Genomic DNA, 18,080 nt, shown 5'->3' with positions numbered 1-18,080 from the left:
TATTACTTCCGATCACCATCAGCAACACTAAAAAATACATCTTAAATTGAAATTGGAAGCAAGATAAGCTTTTCCAATACCTTAAACTGGTAGATATGATGTTACTAATACTGCTAGGCTTTACAGCTTCTTGAGTTCTTAGCACTATAATATGAGCAAACGATTGCACTTGAAGGTCATGTACCTGATATCAAATTGTAGTATGTCATGAAAGATGTGTACTATGTTGTGAAAGATCTGAAAGTTAAATTGTAGTATGTCATGAAAGTTATGCAAGTATGTGCAGCTAGTTGGTTGATCAAGTTCTCTGTTCCACCACTTTCATTTGACAAATTTAGGAAAAGAAAACAAAGGCGACATTGATATAATGTTCCTACACTTTTCTAGAACTCTATACTAATCATCTGTTTAAGAATACAAATTAAAAATTGCAAAGAGGCAATACAATGTACTGTACTAACTGTATGGTCTATAGATTTTACGTGCTCCAATTCCTAAGAAAAATATCTCTTAACCAAGACAATGTCCAAGCCTCAAGAGCAAGCATATATACTGAAATTTTAAAATCAGCCTAGTTTAGACATCAAGCCACTGCATGGAATAACTGAAAATAACAAATAAGCCAAAGAATATGTTGTTACAGAAAACACCTTCATATAGCTAAACTTACTGATCCATTGCATACAAATTTGTACTATGTACAATCATATATACCAAAAAAAAAAAAAGGTCAAAACATATTCTATCTATGATTGATTAATTAGACTCAAAACTCACAACAACAGCATATACAATTAGCTTCAAATGTTTAAATTTATACTAAGCAATGTATGAGTTTTTGCTTCAGTGAAGTTCCAATAATTGTTGTATACTTGTATCAACATGCTGTCAGATGTGAGATGTATTAAAATGTACGTTGATGTAAAAATGTAAAACTTATTACACTTACTTGGATGGGCTGAACTTGGTTGATTTTTAAGACAGAGGTAGCGAAAATTTTCCATTCACTGTTTGTATACCACCATTGGGATCACTTCTCAGCTGTTGTTCTATTACACCACAGTCTTTAATAGAGATGAAACTAATGCGTGGAGGAAGGCCATCGTCACCGAAAGATTCAAATTTGGGACAAGAGCGGATATGGAGTAAGAACAGCCTGGGAAGAGTAGAACAACATATTGTTTTCAAATTTTGGAAACCCTCTATCTCTAAAAGCTCTAAAGAAGAGGGAAGGTCAGAACAGGTAATGCACTCTACTGTATCAACAGAGCTGCCAACATTTACAAGTATAAGAGATTCAAGGGAAGATAGAATGTGTAATCCCCACTCTTTTATTGGTTTGTCTATGTTGGTTCCCCAAATTAAAATACTTCTCAGGTTTTTAGGCAAACCTCCTTGAGGGAAGTTGTGGAATTTTGGGCAATCTTTAATTGATAAATTTATAAACAAGGTTAAATTGCTAAGCAAGGATATGTTTTTCAAATTTTGGAATCCCTTGATATTTAATTCAGACAAGGAAGAGGGAAGAGAAAGATATGGGCACGGTATACACTCTACTGAGTCTAGAGAGCTGCCTACATTTTTAAGTGTAAGAACCTTCAGTGATTGAAGTAGGTTCAATCCCCACTCTCGTACCGCCTGCTTTACATTTACTTCTTCAATGTAAAGATATTTCAGGCTTTTGGGTAAACCACCTTCTGCTAAGCAATGGATTTTAGGGCATTCTTTAATATAAAATCGTTGGAGGGAGTTAAAATTGTGCAATTGAGCGGGAAGCCTTTCCATATTTCTGCAATCCCACAAGTGAAGATTTTGTAAAGCTGGAAGAAGCAGGTTTTCTTGTAATGATCTTAGACTTGGGCATCTTTCTATTCTCAATTCAGTGAGAAAAGGAAGCTCCAAAGAAACCTTTGTAGGTTGTTCACTCTTTAGGGCTTTCTCGTTGTCACTTCTAGCAGACAGATTTATAGCTTGTTCATCATAATCTACACATCCTAATTTCTCACAATCATCAATCTCCAACGGTTGTAGAGTCAAGGGAATATGACCAATAAAGACGATAGACTCACATCCTTTAACATAGATTACTTCAAGACGACATGTTGAGGAAGACAAATTCTTCAATTCCAAGGATTCTAGTCGCCTGCATTCAATGATTCCCAATTTTCTAAGAGAAGGCAAATGAGGAGGTAGATCACCTTGCAATGATGGACAATGCTTAATAGAAAGCTTTTCAAGGATGGGGAATGCCCTGTTGTTCTCAACTGGTGGGTGCACCCACTTCTCCCAGGATTTCACACCATAAAAATACAGAGTCTTCAAAGATGGAAAAGGATTCGAGCAATGCCCATAAAATTCAAGACCCACCTCCTTAATACCATTCATTTTTTCAATCCAAAGACTCTTTAATGTGGGTAGCTGCCCCAATGGAGGCAAGCATTCACATTTTTGACACTTATTCAACTTGATGTCTACCATGTTACTGAAAGAGAGATCTCCCAACCAACTTGGGAATGTCGAGCCCATGTACCCATCTAACTCACATTTTTTGATGGAAATGTGAGGCTGCAACTTCTCAGCCACATCTCTATTAGTCTTGTCATCAACCTCATCTACATAAGTTCCCCATTTCATATACAACCCATCAAGACTCTTTTTTTTATGCAATTGGGCATCAAGTGCATCCGCAACCTCTGTTACATTTTCCAAACCAGAAACCATTAATCTTTCACGGAGTTGATTCAACCTCTCTAACTCCTTTACCCTATACCCACTTCCCGTTGCCAACACAAATTTTTCCAAAGTCTACATGTTTGTCAATTTCTCAATTCCAAGCGGCATCTCCTTCAAAGAAAATTCACTAATGTACATGTAGCGAAGTTTACTCAGTGATCCGATATATGGAACCCTCTCAAGTTTGTAACAGCCTTTCAAGCATAGTGTTTGGAGATTCCAAAGATTATTGATTGATTGTGGCAACATTTTCATTCTTTTGAATTCTATACCAAGGTAGCGCAAGTGTTTTAAATCACCAACACAGTCTGGCAGAACTTCAATTTCATCTGAAACTAGAAGTAAGGCGCGTATGTAACACATTCTTTGGATGAAGTTCAAATTATAAACTATCAAATAGGAATTGCAAAGAAAAGTCCGCAACTGGGGAGCCATTATTAGATCTGTCAATGTTTGAACATGCTCGGTGATATATAAATGACGGGTTCTTTTCGGAATATCTTTCTTGGCATCCATTAAATAACAGACGTCACCTGCACCCAACTGAGCCACATCATGGATGAGGTCATGCATGATACACTTTCCTTCATCAGACGGAATTTGTTCATATAACGACCTTGATACCAAATCATTGAAGTACTTATGGCCCATATCTTCCATTCTTTCATTTTGGGTTTCTGGTAGAAAGCCCTGAGCCATCCATAGTAAGATAACTTCCATCTCCATGAACTTGTAATCTTTTGGAAGTACAGAACAATAAGAGAAAACACGCTTCAAATAGGATGGCATATGATGGTAACTCAGCCTTAGAACTGGTAAAACACTGCTCTTCTCACCCCAAACACTGCTCTCTAATATCTTTCGGCGTTGGCTCTTGTCTGGGATACTTTTAAGGAGACCTCCTAGAGCTTTTGCGGCCAAAGGCAATCCATTGACCTTTTCTATAATATTATCTCGCATCTGAGGGAGGTCAAACTCCACTTTTGCATGCTGCTGAAATATAAGCCAACAGTCATCACTGGACAAAGTTTCTAACTTGGGGATATTACATAGCGCTGGATTATTAATCATCATCCTTGCAATATTCTCATTTCTGGTAGTCATTATCACTCTGCTTCCTTTTGCACCGTGTTGGAAAGGTTCCTGTAGGTTGTACCAATCATCATACTTCTCGCTCCATATATCATCAAGAACAATAAGGAATTTTTTGTCTCTAAGCACTTCCTGCAATTTCACTTGTGCCTGATCTAGGTTGCTACAGTCGAAAAGATAGCTCTGGGTGGCCGAGTTGATTATATCTTTCGTGACACTTTTCACATCAAACACATCTGAGATGCACACCCAGGCCTTAGTATCAAAGCAACCATTCAGCTGCTCGTCATTGTATACATACTGAGCAAGGGTCGTCTTACCAATGCCACCTGTTCCAACAATAGGAATCACAACATAATTCTCAGCACTTTGCTCATCTTTCAGTAGCAGTGTTAATTATCTCTTGTTTCTTCTCATCCCTTCCAAAAACCTTGCATACCAAAGAAGTTGTTACTCTCTGGCTTCGAAGAGTTTCTGTCTGGAGGGTCTGGTGCTGCATCATGTGTGCTGCTGTCAAGCTCAAACTATGCGTCTGGTCCTGAATGTCTAGCAAGCGCTCAGTAATGTCATCAACCTTGTCTCGAATGTCTTGCTCAACAGGTTTGAGTAAGGTGGAGAGACTATGTGCAGCTTTTGAACTACTTGCATAAATGGTTTGCACCTGATCAATGAATTTAAGAATTTGCATACCATTAGTTATTGAAACCTTATTTTTCCCTCTTTTAACTATAAGCATCTTAAACTACATTTATTTTAAGCAGCCTTGCCTCTTTAGCAAGAATTGTACAAGACCAAAACAAAAAAAACTTTATTTTAATTGGATTGTTTTATTCTAGTCATTTTCGGATATATCTCATTTATGTTAATTTTGGGTTTGCAAGTTTGCTTATTTATGACAAAACTAGTCTTTTGGCCCGTGCATTTGCACAGGTTATATTAAGTAAAATCGGTTTAAAATTACAATATTATTTTTCAATAATTATATGCGTAGTTTTCATATGAGAAAATGTAGTGTGTTTGGGAGAGAAGAGTTGAACACCATATCACACGTTCAAAATCACAACAATGAGATTCATCAATATTATTGAATTAGCAATAAAACTATATTTTAAAAAATGAATAAAGAGGGGATGACATTTTTTTTTTTTTTTACAATACAAGGGATGACACTTGACCCTTGTGGTTTGAGTTTTTATAGGATAGGTAAAGATATACTTCCTTCGTTTCTTTATAGTTGCAACACTATCCTAAAGGGCTAAAGTGAAAATGTCACAATAGTTACAACACATTATAAAAGGAAGGTTTTTATAATGAAAGTTGTACTATCACCTTTATTTTAAGCTTATGACCCACTTGATTATACACCTAACAACCTCTTAACCTCATTTTAAGTGTATTATATCAGGTGAGCTCAACTTTTCTAAAACACCGTGATAAAGTGTATGTTGCAACTACACAGAAACTGAAGAAGTATGATATAGAACCGTCATTATTTGAAACATTAATTACCAAATTGGAGTGGCTCGGGTCGGACCAAAATCAGGCTAAACAGTTTCAGATAAATTACAGGCTTTGGGTCGAGTAATCGGATATGGGTTAGCTTTACTATGACTACTAATTGTATGTACGTAGCTAGCATTATTATGACAAAAAGTAACAAAAGTAGGAAGAAGTCCAAACCATGTTGTTTAGAATCCCATGGTGTGAGTAATCAATTACTACATTAACTTCATCTTCTTCGGCTTTGTTCAACTGGTAACCTAGAGCTTCGGTAGCAAAATGATCCAAGATATCTTCAATGTCGTAAGCTAAATCTTGGAGGTCATTCAGCCATAACTTAACAGGTTTGCTATGAAATTGCTGCAGTTCAGCATCATCTAAAAGAGCTTCCAAACGAGTAAGTTGTATCTTCCATTTCTTGATTGTTTTCGGCAAATCAACACCACCAATCAACTTCAAGAATTGGTTGTCAATAGCTGCTCAAACAACACCTGCAGAAATGCAGACAGAAATGTCTCACCTATGGCCATCCTTGACCAGCTACTATTTTCCAATTTTGATATTTTAAAAAGAAATTTATGTTTTTTGCAAAATAAGTGATTTTGATTGAAATTGACTGGTTTATTTTAGTTTGGGGTATAAGGGTAGGAATTGAAGAAGGAAAAAATGATTTATGAATTATTGATCTGAATTAATGAATGGATAAGTGCACTCACAAAGTCACAACGTTCAATTATGATTTATACTATGTACTTGACTGCAATTCTGACCCGATTTAAATGACCGACTTGTGACCCAAAAAGTGATCGATCTAAAATTGACCCGAATCTGAAGTGCCCGATTCAAATTTAATTCGGATTATTGATCCAATGTCCTAACCAACCTGATCTGAAGTAACTCGACATAATTATTTTTCACAGTTAAAAACATACTAGTTTTGTGCCCCGTGCGATGTCCAAATTGTTTATTGAATTTTAAGATAAATTTTTAATCTATATATTAAATTTAAACACATCATTGATACAAAATTAGTTAGGAATTGATGTGCTTTTGTGACGATTTGGTATCTAGTAGGTAGTGGCAGAGCCAGGATTTTTACGATGGTTGGGCATCGTACCATCTAAAACCCTTTTATCAACGCCTTTATTTATAAAAAAAAAAATAAAAAATAAAAAATAAAAACTCAAGCACATTTGTGAAAGAATGTTCTTAATATCAAGACTCAAAATTACTTAACAATCATATTTGTCAAACCTTTTTTTTTTTTTTTTTTTTTTTTTGGTGTTTAGAGAGCCACTAGGGAGGTGGTGAGAGCCAATCTCAAGATCTCCTGAAATCGGGAGGAAAGCTCTAACCACTTGAGTTATTCCTCAAAATAACTTAACAATCATATTTGTCAAACCTTTATTATTCAAAAAATACATTAAATATTACCCCTATTCAAGACTTTAAACAATAACCTCGTACGAGTATTTTTTTTTTTTTTTTAGATCTTTTATAAGGAAAATTTGTTCAGAAAAACCTTTTAAAGTGACTTTTTTGTTCAGAAAAACCTTTTAAAAATTTTTTGGCTACGAAAAACCTGTTTATAATTTTTTTTTTTGTTCAAGACAACCAAATGGCATTTTCCGTCGTTGACCGGTCTTTTTCCGGCGTTGACCCTCTTTTTTCCCACATGTGCATGTCATGTGCTTCTTATTTTTCTAATCACACTCTTTTTTCCTAATTTCATTCTATTTTCCCCCCAATTAAACACCTTCTCTCCTCTCCTCACCTCTCCTCTCCTCTCCTCTCTCAAATCACATCTCTCTATGAACAAACATTAAGGCCATTAATCTCTTCTTTTCCATGGCTGCAACATCATCAATGAAGATGTGAACCTGCATTCAATTTACAACCATCCAAAAATAGTAACTTTAATTTAAGATTGATTCTTTCTTTTATTTATGATGTAAACATAACGTTGATGCTTTACTCTTCTGCTCTGCCATGGTTATGGACAGAGCGAAGCGGACAGTGTCATATTCAAAGAAGCGAAAGCCACAACCACACCTCAATTCACCACCTCGAGCCATTATTGTTGCAAAATTGAAAAATTTTAAAAGGGGGGAACCCTAATTTTATTTATTTATTTTTTTTTTTTTATCAACTATTGAAAACATGAGAAATTAATAAATTAAGCACTTATCTTTGGTCGAAACTTGTTGGGAAAGCCTTCAATTGCTTCGAATTAACTAAGCTCCAACAATGGTTGGTTCACAGAGAGGAAAGAGAGAAGAGGAAGAAACAGATAGAGAGGAGAGGAAAGAGAATGTTTAATTAAAGGAAAATAGAGTGGAATTAGCTAGGAAAAGGGGGTGTGATTAGAAAAATAGGAGGCATGTGACACACACATGTGGGAAAAAGAAGGGTCAACGCCGAAAAAAGGCTGGTCAACAACGGAAAGTGCCACTTGGTTATTTTGAATAAAAAAAATTTATAAACAGGTTTCTCCTAACCAAAAATTTTTTAAAAGTTTTTTCTGAACAACAAGATCACTTTAAAAGGTTTTTGTGAACAAATTCTCCCTTCTATAATAGGTTTGGAATCAGATAGATTTTTTCATATCAAATAGGATGATCCAAAATACTAATAATTCGAGTATACTAATACATGTAAAAGAATGTTAAACTTAAACTTGACTAATTTTCAAGTTTTGTAAGCATATATTATTTTATCATCAATTTCATTATCTTATGTAGAAATGTAATCTTGCCTAGTGTGATCAAACTTTTAAAAAATAGATTGTAGGGCAATAGATTAGAACTAGAGCTGTCAAAAGTTGATCCGACCCGAAATACCGACCCTAAGCCGACCTATTAACCGACCCGTCTGAACCTGAAAAAATAGTGACCCGAATCCAACCTAACCCGACCTGAAACCAACCCTAGACCCGAGTTGACCTGAGTATTTGAGACTCGAACCCGAACATTAACCGACCTAGAGACGACTCGACCCGAATGTAACCCGTAAATTATTAACCTGAACCGAACCCGACCTTAACCAAAATTGACCCAAACCCGTTTTAACCCGTCAAAACCCAAATTCAACCGACCTGTTTCTAACCTGACCCGAATTCAACCCGACCTGCTACAAACCCGACTCAAATTTCATCTCGACCTGTTACAAACCCGACCCGTATCAACCCGACTTGTTATTGACCCGACCCAAATTCAACCCGACTTGTTATTGAATCAATATGTATAGGTCGTTATCTCATGTTGGTATTGGAACGGAAATTGAATTCTAATTTAACTCTATTCCTTTAATTTTTCACTTTGAAATTTAAGAGGTTAGTTTCAAAACATGTTTTTAGGGACGAATTTCAAGGATAAAACATGTTTTCCGCAAATTATTGACTTGAACCGAACCTGACTCGAACCCGAGAATGACCCGACTTGATTATAACCCGCAAATTATTGACTTGAACTGAACCCGACTTGAACTCGAGAATGACCCGACCTGATTATAACCCGTAAATAATTGACTTGAACTGAACCCGAGAACGACCCTAACTCGTTTAAACCCGTAAAGACCCGAATTTAGCCCGACCTATTTTTCCACCCGAACCCGACCTGCATATGTTATGACATTAACCCGTATTGACCCGACCCGAGATGACCCGACCCACGCTAACCCGACTCAAACCCGACCCGTTGACCCGAATTGACAGCTCTAATTAGAACCCATGACCTTTGATTTGATAAGGTAATGTTCTAATCACTAGGCAACTAGTAAGCTCTAACACAATAATACAATAATACACTTTTTATTCTATTTAAACAAAATTTTGACTAACTTTTTTTATTAAAAATAATAATAATAATTACTGCTAGTAGGCATGTAATAACTAATAATAATGTTGGTAGAAATGTTCGATTTAATACATTAAAAAAAAAAAAAAATAGCAAAAAATAAGTTAATTAAAATAAATGTTCAAAGCCTGTATAGTTGACCCAAACCCAAAATTTGGGCAAGGGTTGAACATTTCTGGACTCTTGACCTGAAGTGACCTAATCCGAGATAACTCATGACCCAACCCTAATTGACATGTTTACATAGCAACAAAATTCTATAAGATTATGAAGTATATTATTTTAACCAATTAGTATACTACGTATATTATAAAATGTATGTTTCACGCTCTGAACTACTTCTTTCGCTCCAAAAAATATTATGATATAAAAAATAAATTTGTATGATATTTTTTTAGAATTATAATTCAATTTGTACATCTGAAATATTTATATTTTATCAAAAATAAAACTCTAAACTAACAATTTTATCCTTAAATTCTATCCAAATAGAATTCTAAACTAATATTTTTTTTTTTATCGTATGAAGTCTATCTAAATCTATCAAACGTTGCGCGGCACTTGGCAAAAATTGGAACGTCAAGTATCGTTGCCTCATCACTTGCCTAAAAGTTTAGCTTTATATATTAGTTATATGATTTCATGAATTGTCATTACTGTAAAATTAATCCTTGCATATGGTAATTCCATTATTATACATGTATTCCATTATTATACATGTATGTGGGCAAGAGCGTTGTCCCAAGTATGTAGGCAATTATCATTATTATTAGGAAAAATTGTCAAAAATATTACAAACTTTGAGTGATTCGCCAAAAATAAGTCAAACTTTTGATTATTTCTGAATAATACAAACTTTAGGGAGTATCCACTTTAAATGAGATTATTAACCTAGAACCTAAAAAAACTGGTTACCATTTTTATGTATTTGATAAATTCATAAAAAAATTTAAGTAACTTCTAATTAAAGCTTTAATCTTAATTAATTAACAATTTAAAAAATTAACCAAAAAACCCATCCCTTCCCTCTAGCCACCCCCTCTTCCCCCACGCACCAACAGCTCCCGTCCCCAAGCCCCCGGCAGTGCCAGCCAGATACACTGCTGGCCAGCCACCTATTTATACCTACCGTCGCCGTCGCCGTCGCCCCCCCTCCCTTGAACCACAATCAACAAAATCTCTCTCCCTCCCCACGAAACCCCATTCTCCTCCCCCGGAACCACCATCACCGAAATCTCTTTCCCTCCCCACGAAATCCCTTCCTCCACCAACAAAACCTCTTCCCATCGTTGCCCGAAACAAATTCTTCTCATTCCCGGCGGTTTAGGCTGATTTTATGGGATTTCGCGGCGGTTTGGGGGGGGGGGGAGAGGGCTAGGTCGGCATCGGGTTAGGGGACTGGATTGGTGTTCGCCGGAATTCAGGGATAGTGGTTGGTGAACGCCGTCAGTCAAAGGCGGTTGTTGTCTTGGCAGGGTGGGGGGCTGGTTGAGTAGGTGGCTATGATTTTTTTTTTTTTAATTTCTAAAATAATAATAAATCTTATTTTATATCTTTTAAAAAATAAAAAAAAATTAAATGAAAAAAATCAAATTAAATTGTCAAACCAATAGAATAACGACACGTGTCCGATAAACCTACTAATCAAGTCATGAACTGGTTATAACATGTTTAAAGCGGATACTTACCAAAGTTTGTATTATTTAGAAATAATCAAAAGTTTAACTTATTTTTAGCGGATCACTCAAAGTGTGTATTATTTTTAACAAATTTTCCTTATGTTATCGTTATTATTTTTGTACACAACCAAAACATAGCCCTTATTATACTAGGTTTATGTCCGTGCGATACTCGGGTTATTTATTGAATTTTAAGATAAATTTTCATTCGTCAAATTTTAAAATGTATCATTGAAACAATTTAAACTATGTATAAGCATGTAATAACTAATAAGAATATTGATTAAAATGTTTGATTGAATACATTTAAAAAAAACAAATAGCAAATTAAGCATGATATGTTCGAAATTTCTAAAAATTAGCAAAAAAATAAATTAAATAATTTTTTTAAAAGCCTATTGGGTTGACCAGAAGCCACAACCTTGGGCTAAGGTTGAACATTTTTTTACTCGTAAGTTGAAATGACTCTATCCGAAATGACCCATGACCCGACCATATTGACAGTTCTACACACAGTATTAAAATTATATTAGAGAGTGAAGAATATATTATTTAATTGATTAGAATATAGTATAAAGATGTTGTACATTTTGAACTAAATGATTTGCTCCAAAAAAAATATTATGATATAAAAAAATAAATTTAAATGATAATTATATAGAGTTATAATCTAATACTTTTTTGAATAAAATTATAGTTCAATTTATATATATGAAATATTCATATTTTATTGAAAATAAAACTCTAAAATAACAATTTATCCTAAAATTCTATCCAAATTTGATTGAATATAGAATGGTAAATTAATATTTTTATCCTACGAAGTCTTTATAAATTTATCAAACGTCGCGACACTTGGAAAAAAGTTGGAACACCAAGTGTCGTTGTCTCTTGACCTGGCTAAAAGTTTAGCTTTATATATTAGTTATTATATGATATGATTGTTGTTGTTATTATTATTTTTTTAAAAAAATTAATATTATTATTATTATTATTATTATTATTATTATTATTATTATTATCTCAAAAGCAAAAGTCATACAACCTACAATAAATTAGTGGGAAGCCGAGATACAATCTGGGCCCCCACTCCTCTAGCTATTGCAAATCCTACCCTAGTGAAGATATGAGCTGCAGCACGAGCCCCAATGTCTTGCGTCGTCGAGAACCTTTGAATCCGTTTCAGTAACGCAACAGCCTCTTTCTCTAATTCCCCAAGCGAAGAAAAGGAGAAGGGAATGAAACCATATCTAATCGCCTGACATCGAGCTTCATACTTAACCCGCTTCCGATGAGCTGCATCAGCCACAACCCGCCCAGGAATGAAGTCAGATAGCCCTGACTGTGTCAAAGGAGAAGACCCTGTCAAATCAACACAGACATCGCGACCACGATCCCATGAATAAAGTAACACATCCGCGGGTCTGAGGGCCTCGTCGTTCCCTCCGGCTAACCCAATGTCAACCTCTTTTCTCGCTGAAATCCCAGAACGATAGCAAACATCAACAAGGGTATCCCGAACAACATTATGCCGATGTTTAATACCCACAATACCAGCACAAGACACTGCGTGATCACCGAAAATATCTCCAGCAAAAACCCTCGAACAAGCAGAGCACAACGTCGAGATAGAGAACAATGGTACACCCAACCGATAGGACAACACACAGCGATAAGTCTTGGCGTTCATCGTCTGACCCAACCCTGAAATAGGAACCGCCCGAAGCCAAGCAGAGGTGTGATCACCTGGCTGTGATTTCCATAATGCTGATTGTCGAGGAGTTAAAGAATAAGCAGATTCTGCAGAAGCGGTAACCTTTGTGAAATATATATCTGCCAATTTCTTCATGAGTTTAGGGGCAGCGACCTCACTAGGATTACTCAAAATGTCAGACTCCACTGTTCCATTAAACAGACTCAACGCATCCTCAAAGGCTCGTCCAAGACCAACAATGCCAGCATGTCGAAGAAGTTGTGTCTGCAACCCAGCAGACTGTAACCGAGAAGCAAGAAAAGCATAGTGACGAACATCACCTGCAGAATAAACACCAAGCCCTCCAAACGCAAATGGTAAGGTGGCAAGTCGCCACTGCCAATCACCAAACCCCGGCCCCGAAGCAGTAACAATACGCTCCATGGAAGATCGAAGAGCTGCATCAAAAGTGCGCTGAGCCACCTCAAAAGTACTAGGAGGACAAGTACGCAATGCAAAGTAGAGTTTTGAAACTCCAGTACATGCCCTAAGTAACAACAGCTCACACTGAGGATCATCGAGCATAGCGACCTTATCCATAAGGGCAATAGTCTTGGTCACCCTCTGCATCACAAGCTCACCACTAAATCCAGAATCGGAACTAGTGGGACCTCCAGGCAACCTAACACCACGCAAAGGTCGAGCAATATTAGGTGGAAAGACACCCAACAGCCTGCTTCGAGGGTCTTCTGTAGGCCAGAAAACTTCAGTTTTTTCCACATTAAGACATAACCCAGAACGAGGTCCTTCCTCCATAATCAACTGCAGAACTTGCCCCACCACCAAAGTGTCACCAATAATCGTGCCGTCATCTAAATACCAAGCCTGAAGACATACATCAAAAGTCTCTCTGATTTTACACACTAGGGGTTGTAAAACCAAAGAAAAAAGCAAAGGACCAAGGGGATCACCCTGCTGCACCCCTTGAGATGACCATAAGGTTTGGTCCCCATAGTACAACCTGGCTGGATTAGAATAGCAGAATTCTACCCATCGCGAAATGCCCGGACAACGACGACGTACCTCACGTAACATGACCGAACGATCAACCAGATTGAAGGCATTTTGAAAATCCACCAACAACATAGATAAACCAACATCAGAACCACGGTCCTCAATCAACCGATTCACCGCATGAAGAATTGCCTCACCATCGGAAGAAACCCCAACACCAAATTGAAGGCCATCAAAGTAACTCCCTAAAGACTGACCAACCATAACAGCACCCACCTTCGAAACGAGACGCCGTCAAACCGTACCCACAGCAATAGGACGGATACCACCACCGGGCTTGACAAGTGGCGTAAGAGGAGCACTAGCAATGTACTCTCCTAATTCCATAGGACATCTCCCAGCTAGAAAGAGATTAACCACCCCAGTAATAGAGTCAACCAACTCATCTGATACTGCCACAGCCGCACCACTCAAGCAATCCATAAGATGTTGAGCACGCAAACCATCCCTACCACATGATGTGCCACGAGGGAAACTCCTAATCCGATCCAAAACAACAGCAGAAGTCGTAATGAGATGAAGGTGATCAATAGGTATATCAGGCAGGGATGGAGCTGGAGATGAAGGGTGCTTTGACTGTAAATCTGCAAGAGTGGCGTCATTATAAGGTGCAACGCCTGAAGAAGAAAGAACCCGAACCGCAGCAGTGTAATGGCCATCGCAAATCTTCCTACGACACTGCTTAATATTACGCTCTTCCAAATCAATGTCCTCATCATCAACCATCGACAAAGTAGGAGAATCCTCTGCCAAAATTTCCCTCACAAGCTGCAAATTACCACCCGCTACACTCCAAGAACAAATAGCACGGGAAATACTCTCTTCTTGATGCCGACGTCTTACCGAAGACCGAGACTCACGACTACTCCGCGGGCGAAAGATTTTAAGGATGCAAAGAGGTAACACCAACAAAGAGACCCAATTAGAAATGTCATCAGGCTTAGAGATCACCTTATCAAGAGCACCTTTCAGAACCCGAGAAAACCCCAAACGACACTTGGGAGGGATAGACTTAACAGAGCGAAACCCCTTAGAGAATAAACAATCAAGGAGGGCCACATCAAAACCACCGTTATGATCTTGCACCAATCCATCCATATGATCAACTCGAGCAGGAGAAGAAGGAGATTGCGGCTTGGTGAAATTATGAAGCACAAAACGAACAACACCATCTCCTTCATCAGGGGGTGACACATCCTCATCCCCACGATGACGACACTTAATACGTACCGTGTGCATTTTATAGCAAACTCCACATAACCAAATCCCCATACTCCTAAAAGTAACTTCTGCCTCATTATAAACAGCCAAATTAGAAGTAAGAGAATGTCGGGTGATATCTCGCGCACCGATACAACAATGACGATCACTAAGATGTTTGATTAGAGAACGTCGAGTAAGGCCATTTCCACTCCCATCTTGACAACCACTAAGACCCACAAAGGGACAATGAAACTTCACAACGTCAGCCAACATAGCTGACTTGCACCACCCAAACTGAAATACACCCGAAAGAGCACCAGAAACTGCTGCAAAACAGCTCCAAAACAGCACCCAAGAGCTGCCAAAACTGGACCAAAAACTGCACCAGAAACTGCACCCAAAACTGCTCCAAAACAGCACCCAAAACTGCTCCAAAACAGCACCCAAAAACTGCTCCAAAGCAGCCCCAAAAACTGCTCCAAAACAGCACCCAAAACTGCTCCAAAACTGCCCCAAAACTGCTCCAAAACAGCCCCAAAACTGCTCCAAAACAGATTCCAACAAAGAACCTCCTCTAACTAACCAAAAACAACACCAATATTCGCGAGAAAAGCTGCACCTGAAAACAACCCAAAAACCTTCCCGAAACTGATAAAAAAACGGCTGCCAAACTGCCCAAAAACCGACCAGAAAACTGACCAGAAAACAGCAAGTAAACACGCCTGAAACACAACAGGAAATACGCTGGAAACACACCCAATTTTCGCCTAAAAATCGCCTGAAATTGCACCCAAAAACACCCCAAAACTTCCCACAAACTGCCAGATCAAACCAGAAAACAAACCTGAGTAGAAAACCGCTTTATGACGATCACCATAAACCAAAAAAAAGGAACCCGACGCTGCACCAAAAACCGCCAGTAAATTTGCCTGAAAACCTCCAGAAAATTGCCTGAATTACGCTCTAAAATAGCACCAAAGTGAACGAGGAAACCGCCTGAAAACAGAGCCGTTGCTGCCCCTATGTATGCCGGACCACCGTTGCAGAAGCCGCCGATGAACCTGCCGGAAAACTAACGTGGAACCTGCTGCCGGATTATTGACGAGGAATCGCAACCTAATCGCACCGTTACTTATCATCATCTCAAAAATTGACAAAGTCATACAACCTACAAAAAATTAGTGGAAAGCCGAGATACAATCTGGGCCCCTACTCCTCTAATTATAGCAAATCTTATCCTAGTGAATATATGAGCTGCAGCACGTGTCCCAATGTCCTGAGTATTCGAGAACTTCTGCATTCGCTTCAGCAATGCAACAACCTCCTTTTCTAACTCCCCAAGAGAAGAGAAAGAGAAAGGAAGGAAGCCATATCTAATTGCTTGACAATTGGATTCATACTTGATCTGCTTTTGATTGGCTGCATCAGTCACTACCCGTCCAGGAACAAAGTTAGATAGCCCAGACTGTGTCAAAGGAGAAGATCTTGTCAAGTCAACAAAGACATCGCGACCACGATCCCAAGAATAAAGTAACACGTCTGCAAGTCTGAGGACCACGTCGTTCCCTCCAGATAATCCAATGTCCACCTCCTTTCTAGTTGAAATCCCTGACTGATAGCAAACATCAACACTACAAGAAAACAGCAAAATTGCGACGGAAAACGTTCGTCGTAAACTATGTAAATTCCGTCGTAAAGTTGGTTTACGACGGAATTCCGTCGTAAATGGTTGTCGGAAAAGCCTTTGTAGGAAAATGGCCTTTTTACGACGGAAATTCCGTCGTAAACCAACTTTACGACGGAAATAAAAGCGTCGGACGTGGAATTGGTCTTTCATGAATATCCGTCGCAAATTTCCGACGGAATAATTTCCGTCGCAAATCTTAGATTACGACGGAATATTCCGTCGTAAATAAATATTTACGACGGAATATTCCGTCGTAAATAATTATTTACGACGGAATATTCCGTCGTAATCTAAGATTTGCGACGGAAATTATCCATCGTAAATAATATTTTGCGACAGAAATATTCCGTCGCAAATAATTATTTACGACGGAATATTCCGTCGCAAATAATTATTTACGACGGAATATTCCGTCGCAAACCTTAGATTACGACGAAATATTCCGTCGCAAATAGTATTTCCAGCCCAAACCAAATTTTTGTAATTTTCTGCATTTTCAAACCTGAATTTTTTTAATGATAAATCGACAAAAAAAAATAAAATAAATATTGAGTCCTAAAATTGTTGTTTTTAAAAAATTAATTACCGACCTACGAAATTAGGGTTATGTACATATATATATAATAATTATGTCCTAGTACAAAAGATAGTCCACATTTTGGTATCTATACCAAACAAAAGCTAGGTTAGAGTGATTCTATGCTAGACTAAAGCTAAGCTACGCAATCGCCTGGAAACCCTGGCCTGCTCCACCACCACCCGAGTCGTTCCTAGGGTCTCGATGCTGAGGATGAATGGTGGAACATGAGTCGTTGTTGTTGAGACGACTCATCATCTCATCGAAACTCTCCTTGTATCTCCTCTCCATTTCAGCCATTCGGGCTTCCATTTGAGTTTGGAGAGTTTGCACCCTGTGTTCCATCTGGTCTTGCATTTGAGAAATGACAGACGGCGTGTATTGCTGTGAAGAACGGGAACCTCGACCCTGTTTACCATAGTAGAGCTCTGCACTTTGGCCAAGTCCCTTCACACGCCCCTTCTTATTGCGCCCACCCACCGACTCCCAGTACAACTCATTGGGACTCTTCTGAATCCCCTGACTCATTGTTTCTTCGAGCTTCTTCTGGTAGGTGTCCTACAAAATATTGAAGATAAAATAAAATATTGTTAAAAAAACAACCAACAATATGGAGTTATATCGCATAATTTTAGGTGCCTAAGGATAGAAATTAAGAGAAATAAGCACATAAGTCAATTTTCAACCCTCACTCATCCAAAATCATCCAAATTTGGCCTATATGGCTAAAACCATGCCTATTTTCTATGTTTTCAAGCAAATGGACTCGTTCTTTCTTATAACATTCCAATATCACATACTTTTAAGTGCCTAAGGATAGAAATTAAGAGAAATAAGCACATAAGTCAATTTTCAACCCTCACTCATCCAAAATCATCCAAATTTGGCCTATATGGCTAAAACCATGCCTATTTTCTATGTTTTCAAGCAAATGGACTCGTTCTTTCTTATAACATTCCAACATCACATACTTTTAAGTGCCTAAGGA

General features: G+C 37.9%; 1 pseudogene across 1 annotated transcript in view; it reads right to left on the bottom strand.

Annotated features, from left to right (window-relative positions):
• Nucleotides 1–408: 408 nt before the first annotated feature.
• LOC145636804 (putative disease resistance RPP13-like protein 1) overlaps nucleotides 409–18,080 on the bottom strand; it is a 34,029-nt pseudogene continuing 16,357 nt past the window's right edge. The window contains exons 7-12 of the transcript XR_014114146.1: nucleotides 17,246–17,650; nucleotides 16,229–16,440; nucleotides 15,467–15,550; nucleotides 15,109–15,368; nucleotides 5,506–5,801; nucleotides 409–4,486 (exon numbers count right to left, since the gene is read on the bottom strand). The product of XR_014114146.1 is annotated as a putative disease resistance RPP13-like protein 1 (transcript). The remainder of the gene's footprint in view (nucleotides 4,487–5,505; nucleotides 5,802–15,108; nucleotides 15,369–15,466; nucleotides 15,551–16,228; nucleotides 16,441–17,245; nucleotides 17,651–18,080) is intronic.

Source organism: Chenopodium album, chromosome 6 (assembly GCF_948465745.1).
Source record: "Chenopodium album chromosome 6, dcCheAlbu1.1, whole genome shotgun sequence".
NCBI classification, from domain to species: Eukaryota; Viridiplantae; Streptophyta; class Magnoliopsida; order Caryophyllales; family Amaranthaceae; genus Chenopodium; species Chenopodium album.
This window is presented reverse-complemented; position numbering and strand designations above follow the sequence as displayed.